The sequence below is a fragment of the Ipomoea nil genome, unplaced genomic scaffold (assembly GCF_001879475.1).
Source record: "Ipomoea nil cultivar Tokyo-kokei standard unplaced genomic scaffold, Asagao_1.1 scaffold0642, whole genome shotgun sequence".
NCBI classification, from domain to species: domain Eukaryota; kingdom Viridiplantae; phylum Streptophyta; class Magnoliopsida; order Solanales; family Convolvulaceae; genus Ipomoea; species Ipomoea nil.
The window spans coordinates 1,435,832-1,442,751 of record NW_017617070.1 but is presented as its reverse complement, the minus strand read 5'-3'; the positions used below and the strand labels follow the sequence as shown (position 1 = coordinate 1,442,751).

Sequence of the window (6,920 nt, the reverse complement as noted above, 5' to 3'; positions counted from 1 at the left end):
ATGCCTTCAATTTGAGAGTAGCCTTGTGCAACTAGTCTTGCTTTGTTGCGAGCAATATTTCCAACCGAATCAGTCTTGTTGCTAAAGATCCACTTTGTTCCTACAACATTTACACCGCCAGGTTTAGGGACTAGATTCTATACCTTGTTACGTTCAAATTGCCCGAGTTCTTCCTGCATAGCTTTAATCTAGTGTTCATCAGATAGGGCTTCTTTTACCGTTTTAGGTTCGATCTTTGACGTGTAACACGTATACCCTGCAAGCTTGAGGTAATTTCTCTTAATCCCTCTAGTTCGTACTCCGGAGGATGGATCTCCTATGATGTTTTGTGTAGGATGATCTTTGTGAGTCCGGATAGCCACTTCGAGTGCTCCAGCATCTGGTTCTGGACTAGGAGATGAAGGAGTTGGAGTAGGATCTGATGACGCAGTTTCAGGAGGTTTTGGATCATTTTTTTCGGATTCTGGAGTAACTTCGGAGTCAGAGACTCTTATAACCTCAGTTATTTCATCTGGTTGATCGTCAACAACCACATTTGCTGATTCCATGATAGATTTTGTGACTTTGTTGTAGACGCGGTAGGCACGACTATTCGTTGAGTAACCAAGAAAGTATCCTTCATCACTTTTAGGTTCAAATTTTCCAGTTGGACTTCGGTCCTTCAAAATAAAACACCGTGAGCCAAATATATGAAAGTAGTTAATATTAGGCTTCTTACCTTTCCATATTTCATAGGGAGTGTGATGCGTTCCAGGTCGTAGATATACTCGGTTTATCGTGTGACAGGCAGTACTTACTGCTTCTGCCCAAAATCTCTGAAGCAAGTCTTTGGCATTGAGTAGTACCCGAGCCATCTCTTGAATCGTCCGATTCTTTCTTTCAACAACGCCATTTTGTTGTGGCGTTTTGGGTGCTGAATATTCATGAGAGATACCAACCGATGCACACCAATCATCAAACACTTGATTGTCGAATTCACGTTCGTGATCACTTCTAATGCGTATGATTGGCTCATCTTTCTCTTTTTGGAGCTTTAGAGCTAGGGCTTTGAAGGCTTCAAAATTTTCTGACTTTTCCCTGAGAAAACTAACCCACGAAAATCAAGAAAAAACGTCAACACAAACTAAAATGTACCTTTTACCTCCAATGCTTTCTGTTCTGGTAGGTCCGATAAGGTCCATGTGAATGAGCTCCAAGTAGTGTGTGGTATTGATCATATTTTGAGGGGTATGAGCTGCTCTAGTTTGTTTTCCAGCTTGACATGCACTGCATACTCCGGCTGTTTCTACCTTGATGTTAGGTAGACCTCTTACACCCTCAATCTTGATTAGCTTTTCCAGAGAGCGATAATTTAAGTGACCCATTTTTTGATGCCATAGTTTTGATTCTTTTATGCTGGACCTGTAACAAAAGGAATCGTTAGTAAGTATATAGCAATTAACAGAAGAGCGCTTACCTTCCATGACACAGTTCTTTTGATAGTCTGTAACATTGCAACTGTCCTTGGTGAAACAGACTTTCCATTCCAGATCACATAATTGGCTTATACTTATAAGATTTGCATGAAGGCCTTCCACCAGAAGAACTTGTTTTAGTTTGGGTAGCCCTGTGACATTTAGAGTACCAATTCCAGTGATCTTTCCCTTAACTCCGTCGCCGAAAGTCACTTCTCCTGTACTTCCTTTTATATTGTTTAGGAACTTAGCATCTCCCGTCATATGACGTGAACACCCACTGTCAAAATACCATCTTTCTTTTCTGTTAGTACTTGTAGAGTGGAAGGAGACATGGCAGACAAAATCACTTTTCTTCACCCAAATTTGCTTAACAAACGGGGTGATAGACTTTTTGGTGTATTTCTCAACACGTTGGTCTTTGTAGAAGTAGAAGCACTCCGGTTTCGTATGTCCACGTACCCTGCAATAATGACATATAGGATTATAAAATCTAATCTTAGTTGTCTTTTTACTTGGAGCAAATTTGACTTGACGTTGAGCTGTGCTAGTTTCTGGACTATCTCGATCTGCTCCAGTGCCTGAGTCCGGACCTGAGGCTTTGACAAACACTGTAGTAGTTTTTTCCTTTCCTCCAGAATATCCTAACCCGTACTTAGTGGGTGTCTTTCGACCAGAATCCGAAATTTGGTCTAAAGTGGATGTGTAGTCCATCATTTTGATCTTGCGTTTGAGTTGCTCCAGTTCATTTTTGAGTTCTTCCAGCTCATGTTTGAGAGTTTCTTCTTTCTTGTGACTATCTTCAATGATGCTGTCCCTGTCAGATATTTTAGATAGATACACCTTTTTGGCATTTTCTAGAATGCTAACCTGACTAGAAAGAGATCTATTCACTTTTACAAGTATTTCCCATTTTGCATACAATTTTCTATATTCTACTTCAAAAGAAGGCGCAGGTAAATCTTTATCTTCTGATGACACATACTCTTCAATTTTAGATTCTTCACCAGTTATTGAGTCAGGTACAGTAGTTGTGAGGGCCGTGAAGGCCACAAAGTTCCCAGAGATCTCATCTGGATCAGATCCTGGATCAGTTTCTGGTTCATCATCATCACTCCAGGTAAGGGCTACTTTCATCGACTTCTTCCGTCTTAGGTAGGTTGGACATTCAACTTGCACATGACCATATCCTTCACATTCATAACATTTGATCCCTTTGCCTCCGGTTTTTTCTTTGGATTGAGAGTTTCTTGATGTGCCTGATCGTTGGTTGGACGAGTTTGGTTTATGATTGTTTCGAATAGCACTCGACCCCGACCCTTTTTGACTTTGAAACTTGCCAACTTTTCCAGTTTGTTGTTGTTTTACCTGTTGCAACAATTTAGAAAAACCTTTAGTTAAGAAAACTACTAGATCATCACTTACCTCATCTGGATCAGAAACTGCTCCAGCGTCTTCGACAGAGAAAGCTACGGTTTTTCCTTTTGTTTCAGGGCCGCCTAAAATTTCCATCTCATAGGTTTGTAGACTTCTCAACAATTGTTGTACTGTTTTCTTTTCCCATCCATCGTGCTCCTGGATAGCTGTAACTTTCATGCGAAACCTTGGAGGGAGTGAGCGAAGAATCTTTTTAACAAGTCTTTCTTGAGTGATTGGCTCGCCTAAGATGCTTGCCCTATTGGCTAGTTCTTGCACCCGAGCATGAAAATCCACTATAGTTTCATCATCTTTCATCTTTAGATCTTCAAAGTCTGTTTGAACCATTTGTAGTTTGGATTGTTTAACCGATGCGGTTCCTTCATAGGTAGTTTCTAAGGAATCCCAAGCTTCTTTAGCCAAATCACACCCTGCAACAATGGTAAATTGACTCTCATGCATTACAGAAAAGATAGTATCTAACGCTTTATGATTGTAGCTTGCGGTGGTCATCTCAGTCTCTGTCTATTCTGCCTCTGGTTTGAGGACTGGAGGATCTCCTGTATTATCTCCATCTTTGGTAGGATGAGACTAACCGATAAGAACAGCCCTCCAGACCCTCTCCTGAGCTTGTAGATGCATTTTGGTGCGGGCCTTCCAGTACGCATAGTTGTCACCTGTTAGTTCAGGAGGTGCTCTATGTCGTTCCATACTGTAAGACTCAATGCACAGTGAGCAGCAAAAAAACCAGATAAACAAAAAGCAAACCAGATACTGAGATCTTGAGTTCAAAAAACACGTGATAGCCAGATTGGTTAGACTAGTAACTTAAGTCCCCGAGCTCTGATACCAAATGAAAAAGAACGTTAGTTTTGAATACAAGATTTAGCTTTAAGAATTTAATTTTATTTCAATTATAAAGCTGGACTAGATGCAATCCTACTCCAGATTTAATAAAGAACATAAAATAGATAGCAGTAAAAGAAAGCATGCACCAGGAAATGTTCACGCAGTTCGGAGCCTCACTCCTACGTCTGCGGGGCCATTCACATCAACCCAAATCCATTATGATAAAAACGGAGTACAAAAGGAGAGTTAATTACACACTAAAGTATAACCTATAACAACTCCAGAACCTACTCCAATGGATCCGATGTGCAGGCGATCTTCATTGCTTCATAAGCTGATTACGGGCCTTTCTTCACACTCAACAGTACAGTGTATGTTTGGTATAGATGAACCAAGAATTTCAGAGTAAAACAATGTGAAAGAGTGAAAAATGCTAACCAAAGTAGCATTTTATATAGGTAGTAAAGGATCCTTCGATCCACAATTTAAGCACTCTTTCCAACCTTGATTTCGGCTGCTCCAGTAGATTTAAATCTCCTCTTTGATAGGGTCTTGAATAAAAGATTTGAAGAAGCTTCATACCTCCTGGATTACTTTCTTGCGCTGATCTAGTCAACTACTCCAGACGTTATGACTAATCCAGCAACTAATCCAGAACTACTTTGACAACTAATCTAAGCCAACATTAAGAGGTTTAAACGTGCAACATTTTTTACACTTACAATATTATTAACAACAACCAAATCCCAGTCACTTTATCAAATAATAAATCATATTTTTATCTATTAAATTTATAATAAAATATAAATTTACACAATTATTTTATTTAATTTACACAAAATATTATAGAAGTTTTTTAAAATAAAATTCTAAAACTATTTTTTTTCTAATAATCTTATAGTTTATGTTATATATTTTTATCTAAATATATTATAAATATTTGCTAAACATATTATAGAAATGATTCCAATAATTTTAGAAAAAATGTTTTACTTTGAAAAAGACTTCTATATTTTAAGAAATGCTTAAATATTAAATTAATAAATATTTGTAGAATAATTATACATTTTTACCAATAAATACTGGTATTTAGTAATTCCGACAATGGTCCCCCGACTATTGTGATTTTCCAAAATTGGTCCTCGACTTTTAATTTGGACGAAAAAGACACTTCACTTTGTAATTTATTCCACCAATGGTCCTTCTATTATTTATCCATCTCTTAGCCGTTAGTTGGGGGGCAAAATGGTATTTTCATTAGCTTCTTTCTTCAACCTGCATTTTCATCATTTCTTCTAACTTGTGTTTGTTGCCGCTTGCCACATTGGTTTCCTGGTGAGCATCTCAACGAAGATGCAGCCCAGCGCGATATCCTTTGCCGCCGTGTATGATTTCCAGGTTAAGGACTCTCGCGGTGCGTACGACAACGTCGTAAACATTCTCCTCCGGAAAACATGGCGAGCCCGAGGTCGCAGAGCTTGAGGCAGTGCCCTTCGTTGTACTTTTCGAGGAAGACGAGAACGTTGCGGGGCTTCAAGTCGCAGTGGAAGATTCCGACAGTGCGCATGCAATAGATACCATTTTCTTTTTAATCACGAAAGGATTTGTTTATTTGCATACTTGAATTTCAAAATAGAAGATATACAGGGCATCCATCCCGGTTGGAAAAATAAAATAGAAAAAATAGAGAATCTCAGAATCAAGAAATGTTAGGGATGATTAGAGATCCTGAATGATTTATCTCCAGGGCAAACCAAAAAACAAGTTCTCCAAGTAACTGATGAAATGAAACGGCACACATATAATCCTCTTTTATTTCTAAACCAAGGATGAACTCAAAATGGTTCACCAACAAGTGTAGCTAGACTTCTTGGTGACGATGACTTGACTAGTAACCCCAGTAATCATTTCGAATTTCATCATCAAACTTCTTCTTTAGTTTGGGGTGCTATGCAATGTATTCCTCTGTTGTCATCGTGCTGAGTTTTTTCTTTAGCTCTTGGACATCTACAATTTCTTTTTCCAATCTTTCAGACTCCTTCAGTGATTGCTTCTCAGCTTCTTTCAGCTCAACCAACAAGGCATCAAACTTGGGTTTATATTGGGGTGTGACTTTGTACACATATTTAGGTTCCTGACTAAACTTGGTTTGGAGCTAGGAGTTGACCTCATCGAATGCACGATGAAGCATAGCGAACTCTTTGCGAGCCTCATCGGACACGAGAAGCTTCGCCATTCCTTCCTTGTCGATTGTCCTGCCAGCCTTGAACGCGACGTCGGCAATCTTTTTCCCTGCTCCGCTCATTCTCTCTTTCTGTCTCTACGCCGGAATCTGTATTGAAATGTAAAAGGGCTCGCCGATATTGCAATAGATACCGTTGAGAAGCTGAAAAGTGTAACCTGCCGCCATTAACTCCGGCATCCCACCGGAAGCCTCGATGATGTCATGGAGGGTCCCCTGATTCATGATCTCGCGAGTTCTCGTTTGTTCGTATCGCCGGAGAAGGAGAGTTGGGAAGAGATACTCGGCGCTGGGATTAGTCAACATATGCGTTAAGTACGAGCACATGCGACGCTGGCGGTGAAGAACCGGACAGAAGGGATATCAAGTGACAAGGCAACCTTTTCCGCCCATAATTGCACGACATCATAGATTAGCAAATCCAGGTTCAAGGTTTTCAAGAGATTGGTGAAATTAGGTTCTGTCATTTTCATGACCTTTTTGAGGGCGTCGTGGAGGTGGAGTGGCCGGGAGGCCATTGGTGATCTGGTACTGAGGAGGAAGATCCGGGGATTCTGGAAGATGGAGTTCCAGGAATCGAATGCAGGTTATAGGAAACGATGAAGATAGAGTTCTAGGAAGATCCAGCGATTCTTCGTCGAGATGTCACCGGGAAACTCATGTGGCAAGGCGGCAACAAATACCAGTTAGAGGAAACGATGAAAATGCAGGTTGAAGAAAGCAAGCCAATGAAAATACTATTTTGCCCCCTAAACTAACAACTAAGGGATGGATAGATAACGGAAGGACCATTGGTGAAACAAATTAGAAAGTTAAGTGTCTTTTTCGTTCAAATTAAAAGTCGAGGATTAATTTCGGAAAATTGCAATAGTCGGGGGACCATTGCTGGAATTAACTCGTTAAAAACATATAAGAAAACAGCAAGATTATTAATTAGACACAATCTAAGGTTCTAAAGA

At 39.8% G+C, this 6,920-nt stretch overlaps 1 pseudogene; it reads right to left on the bottom strand.

Annotated features, from left to right (window-relative positions):
• Positions 1–5,468: 5,468 nt before the first annotated feature.
• On the bottom strand, positions 5,469–6,099 carry LOC109174503 (annotated as a pseudogene).
• Positions 6,100–6,920: the final 821 nt, after the last annotated feature.